This window comes from Schistocerca serialis, chromosome 8, assembly GCF_023864345.2.
Source record: "Schistocerca serialis cubense isolate TAMUIC-IGC-003099 chromosome 8, iqSchSeri2.2, whole genome shotgun sequence".
Lineage (NCBI taxonomy): Eukaryota > Metazoa > Arthropoda > Insecta > Orthoptera > Acrididae > Schistocerca > Schistocerca serialis.
This window is the reverse complement of record NC_064645.1, coordinates 34,620,588-34,638,935: the sequence shown is the minus strand read 5'-3', so window position 1 is coordinate 34,638,935 and position 18,348 is coordinate 34,620,588. Positions and strand designations below refer to the sequence as shown.

Genomic DNA, 18,348 nt, shown 5'->3' with positions numbered 1-18,348 from the left:
CCAACAGTTTAACTAAATTGGACTCCTCAAAGAAAAAGGAAAACCTCTGTTAAGGGACATCTGCACAGGAAAGCCCTCTGTATAACTATTTCCAGCAGGGTCAGGTAAGTGAATGTGGAGTGATATTTCCTGAATCCCCACTGAAAACAACTGAGCCGTTGTCTGGATTCTGAGCTCCTGACAAGGGGACAGATGACCAAATGCTACAATGTCTTTCTGATGCAGTTACTGTGGGCAAGTCTAAATATAACAACTAATGCAGCATTTGAGGTCCTTCCTTGGTTTGAAGAGATTGGTTAACAAAGTTTACTTCCTCAATGCTCCTGTTAGCTAACTAAAACAGTGAGGATGTTTCTTTTACTCCCTGTGAGGTCCCGCATCATGCATCGACATATCCTCCAGTGCCCAGGTGACATATCACGTACTGCAGACAGTGAAATGGCCCCATGGAAAAGGAGCAAACATATTACAAATTGTTGTGGCTTTCGTGGCCTATTATTGACCTATTACCGGTTGGCTGTCTCAGAATCTTCTGCACATGTTCGATTAACGATTTTTCTGCCATTTCACGATCATCAGGGGCTGGCAGTGTCAAAGATACACCCTCCACTGCTGGTGGTTCACCACCAAATCACTCAGCACCTAGTTTTTCTGTTGTGTTTGTAGTTTAATCCTTAAATTCTTTGCATGTTTGTGTGCTTGCATATATTTGAATTCATGAATTCATTGTGTAGTATTTTTGTATTTGAGAGGTACAGTATCACATTTTAGTAACAGTAACATGCGTATTCAAGTAGTCTGTAGTCATTCCCCCCCACCACAAAAAATAGTAAGCACTGACTACAGTTCCGTTAAGTTGGTTGGTTGGTTTACAAGGAGGGCAAAGGGACCAAACTGTGAGGTCATTTGGGCCCTTGTTCCCAGTAGAACAGTTACCTTTGGAAGGGAAAGAAGAAAACAAAGAAGGCATACAGCACAATAATAGGAGAAAGGAAAATCCAGAAGTATGACAGAAGCACAACAATGGACAAAACAGAACAAGAAATCCACAGAGAGATGCAAGAAACACGGAGAAGAGATTAAAAACAAGAAAGCAGATTACCATGGCTGGCTGACCATGAGAATAAAAAAGGAGAAGCCAGCCACTCTGAAACACATTAAAACCTCCAGCCTAAAAGCCCTAGGGTGGAGGACACAGAGGGACAAAGGACATGCATTAAAACTCAGATCGAATGATAAAACCCACCCTCACGAATAAAACATAAAACTAAAGCTGCCGTTGAGGCACTGTCGCCCAGCACTGAAAGTAGGGTGCTGGGAAAGTTAAAAGCCCGCCACAGAGCGGCTAAAAGTGGGCAGTCCAGCAAGAAGTGGATCACTGTCATTTGGGAGCCACAGTGACACTGAGGTTGGTCCACGCAAAGGAGGAGGTAACCACATGTGAGACACGTACGGCCAATGTGGAGCCGACAAAGGACAACCGATACCCTGCGAGAAGCACGCAGGGAAGACTTCCACACATTCGCACTCTCCTTAATGACACACAGTTTGTTGTGCATATTGTTATGCCACTCCATCTTTCACAGCTCCGTTAGGTGGCAACGTCCACTGGTGAAGCTACAGGAGTCTAGGAAGTCACATACTTAGCTTTTCCTGTTTGTTCCACAGTTTAAATCTTAAGTTAGTGGAACGGATAGGGTCTGTGCATTCTGTGCGCAGACATAGGAGGAACTGGTTGCAGTTAACGAGCAGCTGAAGATGTTGCAGGCTGCTGTTTTGGGGTGTGGCAATGGCAGAGCATCTGGCACCTCACACCGGACACCTCAGATGTCACCTGTTTCACACACATGCTCTGCTGCCAAGGCACCTTGTAGCATAACTGTTGCAGGAAATCTGCATTCACTGTAGGACGAGTTGCAGGTTGTAATCTGTTTGCATAGCTCTAGGCAGAAAATTAATGTGGAGATTGGCCATCTGCCCTCACCTGTTCACCCTGTGAATGGGCAGGTGGCTGCTCCTGGCACACAGGGGGGAGGAGCTCTAACATTAGACATGTTATGGCGCCCCTTAAGGAAACAGCATCCAGGGCTGGAAAGAAAGACAATGTGCACTCATGTCTGTAGGGGGGCCTCAACTGGGAAGTGGATAACCCCCTGACTGTGGCTATTGAGTGAGCAGGGCACAGTCACCACATGAAAGTTGTGCGTCACATCAGCACCGGTGACATCCATCACTTTGGCTCTGAAGCCGTCCCCAGTTCGTACCGGATGCTGGTGGAATAAGTGAATACTGCTGGCCTCATGTATGGGGTATCAGAAGAACTCACAATTTGCAGTATCATTCCTGGAACTGATTGGGGTCCTTCGGTTTGGAGCCAAGTGGATGGTCTCAACCAAAGGCTCTGTTATTTCTGTGACGGTCTTCGCAGCAGATTTCTAGGCCTGCTTTAGAGGATGAAGAATTGTAGCTGACAATCAGTGGTGCACTACACAACGGAAGCAGCCATTTGGGTAGCAGCACCTGGGAGTTTTTAGGCTACGCAGCATTTTCAGGTACTCTGACGAACACTCGCCAGATGACAGGCAGGATGCAAAATCGGACAGTGTTCAGAGTAAAGACAGTTCGACTGTAGAACGTTTAGTCAGTAAATTGTCAAAGTATTGTAACAAAGTTCCTGAATTTACTGTCCCCCAGGGAAGCTCTCGTGCCCAAATTTTTCTCAGAACTGAGAGTTAGCTGAAAACAGAAGTAGAAAGCTCCAAAATATTTAACAAGCTAAGGAATCTACATTGAAAAGAGAGATTAGATGCCACAGGAGGTGAAGTGTTCAAAACTGCCGACAAAAATATTGTGTCTATCGAGGTCAAAAATGAGTCTGACTGTGAAGTTATTTGGATTCAAGTAGCAGGCCTAGGTAAACTCAAGTTAATTATTGGATGTTTTTACTGGCCACCCGATTCCACCATAACCTTGTAAAATCATTCACAGAAAGTCTATGCTCAGTAAGCCACTAGTACTACATGACTGGGATCATGCAGTACCAGCTGGAGGTATCATTAATCACTGAGTGCAGACTGTAAGGTCAATGGATTCACTGCAGATGGTACTATCAGAAAGTCTTGCGAAGTATTTTTTGAACACATTTTCTGAAAACTGCCTGGAACAACTAGTTCAACAACCCACATGCAATGAAAATATTTTAGACCTCGCAACTACAAACTGGTCTGACCTTATCAACAGCGTCAGTGTAGAGACAGGAATTAGTGATCACAATGTCATAGTGATGACAGCTACTAAAGTAAAGCAAGGAGAGTATTTATGCCAGGAAAAGGAGATAAGTGATTGTTAGCATCCCACTTAGACAATAGATGGACAGAATTTAGCTCCAGTATGGCGGACTTAGAGGGATTATGGGCAAAGTTTAAACTGACTGTATATCACACTACTGGCTTTGGTTTTGTTTTGCTTTAGGGTGCAACAGACAACAGGGATCATGTGCGCTCAAGAGAATGGGCAAGCTGGGCAGTGCAGAAGGGCAGGTCCAAATGGGAATAGGTGTGCGAGGAGTCGGAAAGGAAATTGGGTGCTCCAGTGTTAAGGCAAAAGAGGTTAAGTTGGTTAAGGTCAGCCAAGAGGGCACCTCTCTGACAGGTCCTGGAGAATGCCAAAGGGGATGACGCACATTAAAGTCAGCGAGTAGCAAAATGGGGGAGATATGTGCCAATAAGCTGAAGGAAGTCTGCCCTGATGACATCAAATGATGGAGGAACGTAAATGGTACAGGTGGCGGAAAGTCAGGTGGGGAAGGAAAGGCAAATTGCAACAGCCTGAAGATGGGTAGCAGGGAGATTTGTTGACTATGAATGTCATCCTGTATGAGCAGCATGACGTCCCCATTAGATGGAACGCCGACCTCGGGGGGAAGGTTAAAATGAATCAGCAGGAAATTTGAAAGTTCACAGTGGTCATGAGGGTTCAATTTTGTTTCCTGAAGGCAGAGTACAAGAGGACGCTGCGATGCTAAACCCAGCCATAAATCCTCTTTATGGGGCCAAAGGCCATGAATGTTTCATTGGAGGGCAGTCAAAACGAAGGGATGTAGAGGTGTCACCTCGGCGGCTGCCGAGTGACAGCCATGAAGAGCCATTACTACAAAGCACAGAAGCAGGAGGATCCTGCTCCATGGGGTCCACAGAAGTATCAGCTTGCTTATTGGGTCGGTCTGTGGAGTCCAACGCTGAAAAAAAAATGGTGGTGTGCACTGGAGACACAGAGGCCATCCAGGCTAAGGTATCATGTGGCGACACCATTGAGAGGATCTTCGAGTTGGCGAAGGAGAAGACTGTTTTCCTTTGTGGACTTCTTTGAGCCTTTCCAGTTAGAGGAAATCTTCGGTGCTGTTTGGCTGGATGGACGGAGGATGTCTTCAAGGGAGTACTCCTCCTGTCCTTTCTGGCCCACCAGTTGTGTAGCTTGTGGCTTCGCCCCTTGAGGCTAGAGTTTGATGGTTCGTTGCACAGGTGGACGGGGGGATGGTGACGCTACCCTGACACTGGGCGATTGTACAACCTCAGAGCTAAATTGAAAGTCACATGTCTGCGATGTCCTTCACCGAGCGAGGGGTAAAAAGAACAGAACTATAGGTGCCAGATGGGAGAATGCAGGGTTTGGGACTAGCTAGTAACTTGCAAGCTACTGGGTAAGGCATTTTTTCCTTTACCCGGATCTCTTGAACAGCACGCTCATCAAGATACAGGGGACAATCCTGAGAGGAGGCGGCACGGCTGCCATTGCAGTCGATACAGCACGGAGAAGGAAGTGGACAATCATCCTCATGCGCATCCCTACCACAGGTGACACATTTGGCTGGGTGTCAACAAGACGTTATAGTGTGGTTGAAATGATGACATTGATGGCAGCAAATCGGGTTCGGAATATAAGGCTCAACTGTGATAATTTCATAGCCGGCTTTGATCTTGAACGGAAGCACCACTCTATGAAAGGTGAGAAAAAGAGTGTGGGTGGGCACTAAGGAGGAATCTACCTTTTTCATTACATGAAGGACAGCAATGACACCCTGACCAGAGAGGTAAGACTGGATTCCGGCCTCAGTTTTACCGTCGAGCAGCCTGGTGTAAATTAAACCATAGGATGAATTCAAAGTTCTACGGGCCTCGATATGAACAGGGTAGCAGTGGAGAAGTGAGGCAGCGTGCAGTTGTTGTGCTTGAGAATCAGAAGTAGTCTCCAAAAGCAAAGTGCCATTCCGTTAACGAGAGCAGGATTTCACAGGGCCGGCAATTTGCATCAATACCTTTCTGAATAATAAATGGAGTTACCGTGGCAAAGGACTGGCAGTCTTCAGTACATCAGACCATGAGGAACCGTTGTGCAGCTGGAAGGGTCTTCGAATCATTAGCCTCAGAACGTTTACGTTTCGTAGACATTAATTGGGAAGATGATTAACTAATTGCGAGAAAATCCCCCATGATTGCCACCATCTCCAATGGCATGCTCCTTCCAACTGGGGGCCCCTGCACAAGGGGGTGCAACCGCCTTAAGCGATTGTTCACACCTCCCGAACACCTGATAGAGGGACCAATCAGCAATTCGGGAAGGTTGCAGCTCAGGCAATTACCCCTTCCAGGGACTGGCCTGTAGCAGGGGGTACGTGCAAACCCAACCTGTCAACCCAGGGCTGGGAATTATGCATTACCCAGTCACCTGTTACGCGTCGGACGCATGGGCCAGCCTTCAGGAGTGCAGAGGGAGGAAGAAGAAAAAGAGGAACCTCAAATGCTGAAGCGGAGGAACGAGAGGAGAAATGAAACAAAAAAGGGAAAGGGAGTGAGAAACAAAGGTGAGACTATTCTTACATCAACAACAGGCAATGCACAACATTCCCAGCAACATCCCAGACATGTTCCCCAAGTGAGGGGAAAAAGAACAGCAAGAGGATAGACATGCTGCACAGAAGGGGAAAAATGCAGCGAAGGCTGGGGCCCTGTGGTAGCCAAGCACGAACCCGCCAAATATTGGCGAGCCGCCGAGAGGGGGGGGGGGGGGGGGGCAATCACACTATGGAGATGAATGTTTCAAATAAGTGGATTAAGGATTGAAATGACCCTTTGCACTCTTGGTTCAAAATGGACACACATATGTTGACAGGAAAAAGTTAACAGAAATTCGCGCAGCTGTTAGGAGATCAATGCGTGAAGCATAAAACAACTTCCAGTATCATAACTTAGCAAAAAATCTTGCCGAGAACTGGAGAAAATTCGGGCCATATGTAAAATCACTAAGTGGGGCAAAGGTTTCCATCCAGTCTCTTGTTGATCAGTCTGGGGTGGAAACAGAAGACAGCAAAAAGAAAGCCAAAGTTTTAAATTTCACATTTAAGAAGTCATTCACATGGAAGGATTGTACAAACTGTTTGGCTGTCATACAGGTTCCTGCACAGAAGACATAGAAATATGCATCCGTGACGCAGAAAAGCAACTGAAAGTTGAAAACGAATAAGTACCCTGATCCAGATGGAATCCGAATTCAGTTTTACAGAGAGTACTCAGTGGCATTGGCCCCTTACTTAGCTTGCATTTATCGTGAATGTCTCGCCCGGGGCAAAGACCCAAGTGACTGGAAAAAAACGCAGTTGACTCATATATATATAGGGAAGGTAAAAGAACGGACTTGTGCAATTATGGACCAATATCCTTAACACTTGTTTGCTGCAGAATTCTTGAACACATTATGAGTATGAATATAATAAATTTATTTGAGACAGAAAAGTTTATGTTCACAAATCAACACGGTTTTAGAAAGCATCGCTTGTGTGAAAGTTGCCCTTCTCTCACATTATATCCTACAAACCGTGGATGGAGAGCAACAGGCAGATTTCATGTTAGATTTCTGGAAAGCATTTGACACAGTGCCCGCAGCAAACTGTTGACGAAGTTCCGAGCATACTGAATAGGTTCCCAGATACGTGAATGGCTCAAAGACTTTTTAAGTAATAGAACCCACTATGTAGTTCCTGAAAGCAAGTACTCATCAGAAACACGAGTATCATCAGGAGTGCCCCAGGGAAGTGTGATAGGACCACTCTTATTCTCTATATACACAAATGGGGCGGACAGGGTGAATGGCAACTGATGACTGTTTGCTGATGCTGTGGTGTACACGAAGGTGTCATCCTTGAGTGACTGTAGGGGGATACAAGATGACAGACAGAATTTTTAGTTTGTGTGGTGAATGGCAGCTTACTCTAAATGTAGAAAAATTAAAGTTAATTCGGATGAGTGGGTAAAACAATCCTGTAGTGATCAAACACAGCATTAGTCACGTGCTGCTCGAAACACATCAATTGGATAACAAGGCACAATGTCACAAGGTGATACTCTTGAAACTATTGTGGAAATTTAGAGAACCACCATTTGTGGCCAATTGCAGATCAATTCTACTGCCACCAACGTACGTCTCATGTAAGGACCTCGAAGATAAGAGAAAGAAATTAGGGATCATATGAACACTTACAGGCAGTTTTTCTCACTCACCCTATTTGTGAGTGGAACAGGAAGGGAAACGACAAGTAATGGTATGTGGTACTCTCCACCATGCACCGTATAGTGGCTTGCAGAGTGTGTATGCAGATGTAGAACAGCACAGTAAAGTTGGATTTTGGCAGTTGGTGGTGGTGGTGGTAACTTTGGCAAAATATTCTGCAATTGTCTGGACAATGATTTGCAAGTTAGTGTGTAGATACATTACATTAGCAACTGGACACACAGCACTTTGCCCAGTTGATGGTGATCAGCAACTGCTGTCACGCTCACCCTACAAATGTGACAACATTTTACCCCCACTACACAAAAGGCTGACAAATTCTCTGCAGCTGCCCAGCTATTGCACCTACACAGAGTTGTCTGCACGCCCCTGCCTGAATGCGGCGCGGCATCTGTATCACCAGCCTGAGGATTGTGGTATGGACATTTCGGCAGTGTTGTCAATTACGTAGGTAATAATGTGATCTGACAAATCCTGGGTGCTATACGAGTGTTAAAATACAGAAAGCGGCTTGTACAGCATTCAGTTTAAGTTAGTGAGCACCCTTCGTGGCAGCTTTCTTTCAAGCACTGTCCTGTCTGGGGAGTGAATCCGCATCTCTAGAGTAATGTGCACCAAGAATGGAGAGCATATGAGTAGACTGACAGCAGTGGATGGCCCTGCTGCAGTACTGAATTTGGCACCTCTGCCCACTGCAGATGATGTTCTCAATGGCTCTACACCTGCGCAGGTATCTACTGAGCCCCATAGCACATTGTGTAAATTAAAATCCCCACGTGGTCGGGACAGTAGTATAATGAATTTAGTGAGAACCTGTCTTTTCAACAAGGGTGAGAATTTTGACTGTCTAGAAGTAGTACAATTTCAACTGACACACAACACGGTTCCAGCTATGGGCCTGTTAGGAACAAAAGGACCATTTCAATGTGCCAGTGAGATTACACTGTGTTTATTGCACACAAAAAGTGATATTCTTATGGGTGTTTTGTAGCCTTCTCTGTATGATCCAATTATTACATGGAAGTACAAGATTTCAGTAAAGAAAAATGAGTAAATAAATGCTGGAATGGCTGTGCAAAACCTCACAAGATTAGAGCAATGTTTGAAAGGCGTTCTGCTGTTTGTAAGCAAACTATACTCATTTCCACTGTCTGTTAGGACAAGCCAATAGTCTCATTACGAAAGCAACCAGTACCGATAATCTCGGACGAATGTACATCGGCTGGGGACCATAGCTGCAAAAGGGAAACAGTTGAAGTCCAAGTGAAAGGAGAACATTCCTGTCCTGTTCTTAAGAGACATTACTCTGCTGTGATAATTTAAATTATTTTGTATCGTATATACTCTATTTACACACATATAGTAGTTTCCCATTGAGAATTTTGCACAATGCAACATGATTATGTATTAAACTGCCAACCGTATCTATTTTCTTCCTTCTATTCCATTTGCATACTGTTTACACTGTAGCACTTCATACTGTCACAAAGCAAGTGACGGGTAACTATCTCACAGCCTTGTGTGTGCCTGTTTGTGACTCAGCATCTCCGCTATATGGTGGGTAGCAACTATCCTTTTTATAAGATTGTTACATTCCATCCTGAATTTTACGTTGTTTGATTTAGTAGAACTGCTTGACATAGAACATAGAAGAGGACAGATAGGAGGAACACACTTTGAAACAGCACATGAGGTTAGCTATATGTGGCCTATTTCTGAGATAGGTCAGGACTGCAGCAATGTATTTGTTCAATTTCAGTATCTTGCATCTCAGAATAAAATCTCCTGCCTTTCAAGATCACATGTCTTTGTCATGTTCTTTACTCTAGCGACATTATATCTTGCAATTCTTTGGTATCAACATTCATGTAATTTCACATGCTGTGCAGCACACATTGTATGGCATATTCTGCAGTATGGCATTTAACAGCTTGGTTATTTGGGTGTACGTCACTGTATCAACCAGGAGTGTGTCGAAATGCAGCCTCTTTGCGGAAGTCTTTCTGCAATTACGTCCATCACTTTATTCTTGTAGAATGGTGACAGATTCTCAAGCATACCTGCCGTCCATCTGGGAATAATGGAACTGTTATGAACTACAGGACTTTGTATGTTACTGTATCTGTTTTCTTTAGTAGTGGCAGGTAGCCACATAAACTCTCTTAGAATTGGGTGGTCCTTGTGACACACAATAGTGATGGCCGAACCATGCACAGAGCTTGCTGGTTGCATTTGCCAGCCCCCAGCCCCGGGAACCCAAGTCAACGAAGACTGAACTTCCTGAGATGCTTGCCACCTGGCACTACCTGAGGGGCACATGAGGCTTGTCGAATGCCTCATACACAGTGAGCATTATCACTGAAGATTGAAGTGATGACACTTACATAAGCCAGAAGTCTAGGGTAGGACGAAAAAGGACAGGTTTCGAGTTGGCGAATCCAACGAATGTAAAACAACGGCCAGAGTTACGGCTGCAGGGACAAAAAGTTACTGAATAGTTCACACAGCGTTTTTAGCTTTATATTCCGTGCAACAAGTTTTTAATTGCTATGGAAAATACCTTGCAAATTTCTGGGATTAGGCCTGCACTTATTCTAAATACACTATGCATTTGCTGACTATATTCATTTCAGGATATTGCAAGCAATTTTGTATGCTGCACTCTCAACGGATGTCAGCAACCATCTAATAACAAGCCCCCTCACACTCACATCACATCTCATACCGAGCACTGTCAAATTACTTAACTTGACATGTAAGTTGTGGTATGGTAGTGTTCGTGACTGAGTGGATCAACACACAACCACTGAAGTGCCTAGGTACCAAAGGATGACTGTATGTTTGTTTTAAGTCTAAAGAGCAGAGTACAATCCCAGTTCCAAGAGACATGAATCACACTACTTTGTTGTGGCTGACAGCCCACAAATGAGGCTTGGGTCAGGGGTGAGCCTAGGGCGCCGAAGGATGTACAAGACTCAGCACCAACGGTACACAGAGGTTGCTCTAGAATGGACAAAGTCTGTGAGGCTGCCAGCAAGTGAAATGCACTCTAGCTTTCTCAGACACAGTGGTGAGATACACCTTGTTTGACTCGGTAAAGTGTACTCCGATTAATGAGCAGCCAGGCACAGCCAGTATAAGCCCAGTCTGAAATAAGCGCGAGCTCGTGTGAACTCCACAACTGGTGGGCTACTAAGCACGGTCGGTGTAAGCCCAGGGTGTGAACTGGTTACAGAGCTGTCAGGTAGTGGTCTAAATACTCAACCAGCAGAAGGATATTTCAGGAGGCACACAACTAGGGGGAAGTGAGGTAGTGGCCATGACACCAATGCTGTTTGCAGGGATTTTATGCCCCTGGCACCACAGGGTACCGTAACGGCTACTGGATGTTCAGTTTAACACAAGGCAGTGCGAGTTTGTTGATGCAGATTGTTTATGTTTGAGATCTAGGAAAGTGTTGTTAGTTGGTTCTAGAGCCACCAACTGACGGTACATGACTGTATGACTGTATGGTTAGAGGCTGTGTCACAGATGGCAGCCTATAACAAATATAATGACATTGCTACTGTCCTACACTCCCTAACCCAGTGACTATATCAGATTCTTGAACAGCTAATAATTTTGATGCTTTTTTTGAAACAATTCCATTACTGTCTCAAATGTCTTCTGCCACACCTCATTTAGCCAACAGTTTCAAATGCTATTAACATGTACTACCATTTTAATCATTGCACAGGGGTTATTTACAACCTGTTTGGCCAGTTGATTGTTCAGTGTCCAGCACGAGCTGACAAGAGTCCTTAAGATTCATATGGTAGGCCTTTTAATATTATATTCTGCTTCCTCAGTTTGGTGGTTTTTCATTTACATAATAATCACTCCTATATTTCAAATTACCGAACTATCAGTTTAGTAAGTCACGGCTGCAAAATACTAACGTGATTTCTTTACAGACGAATGGAAAAACTGGTAGAAGCCGATCTCGGGGAAGATCAGTTTGGATTCCGTAGAAATATGGGAACACTTGAGGCAATACTGACCCTACAACTTATTTTAGAAGCCAGATTAAGAAAAGGCAAATCTACGTTTCTAGCATTTGTAGAGTTAGGGAAAGCTTTTGACAATGTTGGCTGGAATACTCTGTTTCAAATTCTGAAGATGGCAGGGGTAAAATACAGGGAGCGAAAGGCTATTTACAATTTGTACAGAAAGCAGATAGTTATACGAGTCGAGGGACATGAAAGGGAAGCAGTGGTTGGGAAGGGGGTGAGACAGGGTTGTAGCCTCTCCCCGATGTTATTCAACCTGTATATTGAGCAAGCAGTAAAGGAAACAAAAGAAAAATTCGGAGTAGGTATTAAAATCCATGGAGAAGAAATAAAAACTTTAAGGTTCACCGATGACATTGTAATTCTGTCAGAGACAGCAAAGGACTTGGAAGAGCAGTTGAACGGAATGGACAGTGTTATGAAACAAGGATATAAGATGAACATCAACAAAAGCAAAACGAGGATAATGGAATGTAGTCAAATTAAGTCTGGTGATGCTGAGGGAATTAGATTAGGAAATGAGACACTTAAAGTAGTAAAGGAGTTTTGCTATTTGGGGAGCAAAATAATTGGTGATGGTCAAAGTAAAGAGGATATAAAATGTAGACTGGCAAAGGCAATTTGTTAACATCGTGTATAGATTTAAGTGTCAGGAAGTCGTTTCTGAAAGTATTTGTATGGAGTGTAGCCATGTATGGAAGTGAAACATGGACGATAAATAGTTTGGACAAGACGAGAATAGAAGCTTTCGAAATGTGGTGCTACGGAAGGATGCTAAAGATTAGATGGGTAGATCACATAACTAATGAGGAGGTATTGAATAGTATTGGGGAGAAGTTTGTGGCACAACTTGACAAGAAGAAGGGATCGGTTGGTAGGACATGTTCTGAGGCATCAAGGGATCACCAATTTAGTATTGGAGGGCAGTGTGGAGGGTAAAAATCGTAGAGGGAGACCAAGAGATGAATACACTAAGCAGATTCAGAAGGATGTAGGCTGCAGTATGTACTGGGAGATGAAGAAGTTTGCACACAATAGAGTGGCATGGAGAGCTGCATCAAACCAGTCTCAGGACTGAATACCATAACAACAACATATTTCAAAGATTATTTTCTCCAATATTCGCAATTTACCCTTACATATTTCACAATGGTGTTTTTTTCTTTCACACACTTACAAAAGCAACGCTAATTGATTTTAAATTTCCTGTTGGTGACGTCCACAGGAATTTCATTATGATTGATTATGATGCCAATTAGTCAATTAAGGGATTACTTTACACTGAACAGACAAAATGATTTGATAAAAACCTGTGATCAAAACACATTTTATTGCTGGAATACACAAAGCTTAATGTGGATGAAATATCTGAGGTATAATTACATATCCCTAAAGAGAATAACTATTAAAAAATCCCAAAGCACTGTCTTTCTTGCCACAGAAGAGCCAACTGAACCCGACTGAACGCAGTGCAATCTGGCAACCGAGGGTGTCACGTGGATGCGGTATGGAGGCATGGTGATCAGTACACCCCAGTCCTGGCCAGTACTATTTGATGAAGTCGCTGCTCAATTGACATCACAAGACTTAGTGGAGCCTAATACAGTCCCTCCAAAAAGGAAAAATCCCTTTCAGGACCCGGATTGAACCTGAGTTCCCTGCACGACAGTCAGCCACACTAACCTCTCAGCTGTTGAAGGCAGACAGTTAAACAGTGGTGAATGAATAATAGAGTTATATCTCAACAAAATGACCAAATGCTTAAAACCTCTCACATTTCATACATATCACAGTGCTTACAACATAGGAAACCGTTTCCACGTGGCAGCATTGACATATACACACACTCTGAGATCTGAATCTGTTGCTTTCAAAAATAATAAACAAATAAATTAAAAATAAAATCTAAACAGTGCACACAGAGTACAGACAGCATGTTAGACAGAGATATAATTAAAGTTTTCCTATAACATGGAGCTATTTGTAAAGGATTGATGTAAAAATCGTTTTACAGAATGTAATCATGACAACAGACAGCTTAAGCCTACCTAAATACGCTTGCGAATCCAAAGCTGTGTACACATCAAAATGAAATTCATTTAAGAAAACTATAAAATTATGAGGTAGAACAGTACTATCTTCACAATGTGAAATATCAGTACTGGCAATACACACACACAAAAAGACAAAACACCATTCTATATTTCAGAACCAATCATTCATTCCTTGGGAACAAGAGAGGGATATACTGGGGAAGGAATAAAAGGAATGGCAGATCAGTTGACCAAAGGATGAGAGAGACCCACCAGTAGTGAGGACATCGCGCCTCCCCCACGAAAACTCCTGGGGCCACAGAGGCAAGAAGGAAACTTCATGCCCAGTACAAGAGCTCATCTAAGATACACCCAAAGTCTTCATAGTTTTCTGACACAGGATTAGGATACTGTCAAAAAGGACTGCATGTGATTTTTCACAGAATTTAGCACCAATAAATTTCTGCAGAAATGTTGGAACACGTGAGACAATACTGACCCTACGACTTATCTTAGAAAATAGATTAAGGAAAGGCAAACCTACATTTCTAGCATTTGTGGACTTAGAGAAAGCTTTTGACAATGTTGACTGGAATACTCTCTTTCAAATTCTAAAGGTGGCAGGGGTAAAATACAGGGAGCGAAAGGCTATTTACAATTTGTACAGAAACCAGATGGCAGTTAAAAGAGTCGAGGGGCATGAAAGGGAAGCAGCGGTTGGGAAGGGAGTGAGACAAAGTTGTAGCCTGTCTCCGATGTTGTTCAATCTGTATATTGAGCAAGCAGTAAAGAAAACAAAAGAAAAATTCGGAGTAGGTATTAAAGTCCATGGAGAAGAAGTAAAACATTGAGGTTCACCGATGACATTGTAATTTTGTCACTGACAGCAAAGGACTTGGAAGAGCAGTTGAACGGAATGGACAGTGTCTTGAAAGGAGGATATAAGATGAACATCAACAAAAGCAAGACGAGGATCATGGAATGTAGTCGAATTAAGTCAGGTGATGCTGAGGGAATTAGATAAGGAAATGAGACACTTAAAGTAGTAAAGGAGTTTTGCTATTTGGGGAGTAAAATAACTGATGATGGTCGAAGTAGAGAGGATATAAAATGTAGACTGGCAATGGCAAGGAAATCGTTTCTGAAGAAGAGAAATTTGTTAACATCGAGTATATATTTAAGTGTCAGGAAGTCGTTTCTGAAAGAATTTGTATGGAGAGTAGCCATGTATGGAAGTGAAACATGGACGATACATAGTTTGGACAAGAAGAGAATAGAAGCTTTCGAAATGTGGTGCTACAGAAGAATGCTGAAGATTAGATGGGTAGATCACATAACTAATGAGGAGGTATTGAATAGAATCAGGGAGAAGAGGAGTTTGTGGCACAACTTGACAAGAAGAAGGGACCGGTTGGTAGGACATGTTCTGAGGCATTAAGGGATCACAAATTTAGCACGGGAGGGCAGCGTGGAGGGTAAAAATCGTAGAGGGAGACCAAGAGATGAATAGAGTAAGCAGATTCAGAAGGATGTAGGTTGCAGTAAGTACTGGGAGATGACGAATCTTGCACAGGATAGAGTAGCATGGAGAGCTGCATCAAACCAGCCTCAGGACTGAAGACAACAACAACAACAACAAATTTGTTAAACAGTACTAGAATTACTTGTGACTTGTCAGTTTTAATTTGAGACCTAGTTTTTGGTCCCTCTGAAGACTGAAAACTGATCGTCATTCATCTGAATGACGGCAGTATCGATATATCAGATCTAGCACTTCAGTGAAGCCGGAAGTTGTCGGCACATAAATTATATTTACAGGATGACAGAACTGGCGAGATATTGATGTACATGGAGAACACCAGTGGGCCTACGGCCGAGTCCTGTGGCTGTACCGAGATAATGTGCTTTGAGGATAACTCATCATTCCCACAGACAACAAACTGAGTGGCCAGCATGTCTGACTGAAAAGTAGTGGGCCCAGGTTAGATTCCCGGCCAGGTCATAGATTTTCTCCACTTGGGGTCTGGGTGTTGTCCCTATCATCATTTCCTCCGCATCAACACACACGTCACCCAATGCGGCATCAAGTGGAAAGACTTGCACCTCATCAGCCAAACTTCCACAAATGGGGACTTCCGGCCATCAGTGACAAATGATCATTTCATTAGTTCTCTGTTTCTCAAGCAGCCACTTCGCTGCACATCTGAAAATTTTAGTTGCCACATTTTTCTAAGCAGTATGTCAAAGTCTGTATCAAATGCTTTGCTGAAGTCTAGAAGTATCAACATTGTGGCCTCATGGTTGTCTATGGCACATGCCGGGTCATCAGTTATCGTAATGAAACGTTTGTGCTGCGATGTTTACAAAACGTGGACCGACATTTGCCATATAAGTTGAATGTGCATAAGTATTCAGTCAGCAGACAGTGGCCTACATATTTCAGAGGATTGCATACAGCGGGTAAGGTGAACTGGGCAAATATCCTATAGTATGCACCAATCGAATGACAGTGAAGATCCTGTAGAATACGTAAACTGAACAGTACCACTGTACCATAATGATGTTGCAAGGAATTTCAATTTATTCCTTAACTCTTCATTCCAGATAGGTGTCCACATCATTACTGATCTTACTTGCTCCCTGATTACCTAGGATCTATCCAATGGCTTAAAATCATGGAAGCTTCTGGAATTTTTAAGTGTTTGTAATTCTGTAAAACATTTCACAAGTTTTGAACATAGTTGCTATACACCTCTCCAAAATAGCATACAAATAACTTTGTCATTTAACATTACAATGCTGAAGCCAGTATAGTGAAGCAGATAATATTGACTTTCTAGACGTATCCGTTAATGTCCCTATCGAGATATGCTTTTAAAGTGTCCCTCTGGTACTACAACACTCTGTTTTTACTTGACTTTTTCCAAAGAATGACAGCTCAACTAGGGCTCACTTTAAAATCAATTTGATACAGAGATAAGTTTATAAAATTAAATGTATTTTTGTATTGCCTTGGTCACCAGTCACTAAAATAGTGTGTTTTTCTAACGTGTGGATATGTCTCTTTGATTAAATGTCTAACAGTTCTTGAATTGTAAATCATAAAGATATCATGTTTCATGTTGTTATATCTGACAGAAAGACACTCAAGTAATAGTGAAACCCCAGTAGCATTAACAGTGCAAAAGTTTGTTCTTCGACTTGGATAGTAGGTAAAACAGTAATTTTCACTAATAATCCATTGATACTACAAGTAGCTGTATAACAGATAAAACAGGGCCACTTGAGCGTAAGACAATTTGTAAGAAAATGGTACACATGAATTATGGTGCAGTCAAGAAAAATAAAGCAGTTGCTGATTGATGATTCAGCACAATAATGTTTCACTTCTTGGTCGATCACATTTACCCACATATGGGGCATCCCATTCATTCAGTTAAATGGTAAAACTAAACTGACGTTTTCAAATTGAATTTTTCCGATCGCCAGATAATTGCAAGTAACGTTAAGTGACATAAAAATACACTCTACGAACAAATTTTCTTTCCTATGTAGACTGACACCCAGTCATCAAAGCATCGAAAAACACTTAAAGCCTTAACATTAGTGGAACTTTCTGCCTCCAATCTTTACTGAATATAGCTCACACGAAATTACAATACGTACTTACATTCACAATAACGGATATATACACCAAATAAAAGCAGCCGTATGTAACAGTGTCCTATAACTCAATATGAGAAACTAATTTTTCTGCGTAACCATCACACAGCCAGCTTCTACAACCGATATTCACAGTATGTGCTCATACTTAAACGCAACACAATGAGTGGAAAACTGCACACAACAATCTATCACAAGTTTGTTTACATTTTACGACAAAACACGTGTGCGAGAACCTTGCATGTCACGTGCAGTGTCGCCAACACTGACAGACTTATTTCCGTTAACCAAATTTCAAGATCTGCTAGACATGGTACAAAAAGAACGCCATAATCTTGCAAATAAGGACAAACTACATATTTAAATTCTTGTGATCTGTTGGGAGAACGTAAGGTGATGTCTATCACTGACAAGTGACTTACAGGCGTCGGGGTGAGAGTTGGGCAACCATTGTACAGTATATAAATAAACTGAATTCTTCTGCAACGTCCAAAGCATCTCAGACATATATGTCATCCAGCTTGCATTGCCAGGTCGTATGGTGAGTATTGAATTCTCCTCAGAACAAGAATGGGGATGGAATTGAGTAACCAAAGCTTGCCACTTATCAATTTCAATTTTTATCCTTGGAGGGCTGTGTAATGCCCACATGAAAGGGTCCAAAGTAGTTGAACTCACATCGCTACTGTCTGGAAATGTCTTTAATGTACGGTATGGTTCTACAGGACTAGCAGAGGGTGGAAGCAGTGACCTAACAAACCATATTAAACCACATTTTCCATCATATCTGCCCTGTGGAAAAATGTGGTTGCCTGGTAATGAGAACAAAGAATTTGGTTTAAATCACACTTCTGAGAGTTCTGCAATGTGTGTACCTAGCAAAGTTATTCTCTTTGCAGATATTCTCTGTTTGAAGTGACTGATCTGCCATTCCACAGAAGAACTGTAATCGCCATTTTGATGTGCCAACGTTTCCAATAGCATCTGGAGTATGCAGTGGAATTGAGTAATCCTTGTGATGCTCTTTGAATTTCACGAAT

At 42.7% G+C, this 18,348-nt stretch overlaps 1 protein-coding gene across 1 annotated transcript in view; it reads right to left on the bottom strand.

The window, feature by feature from the left end:
* Positions 1-17,548, bottom strand: part of LOC126416187 (testis-expressed protein 10 homolog) — a 159,909-nt gene extending 142,361 nt beyond the window's left edge. Inside the window, exon 1 of the mRNA XM_050083769.1 lies at positions 17,316-17,548. The gene's annotated coding sequence lies outside the window, so the exon portion shown is untranslated. The remainder of the gene's footprint in view (positions 1-17,315) is intronic.
* Between the last annotated feature and the right edge of the window lie 800 nt (positions 17,549-18,348).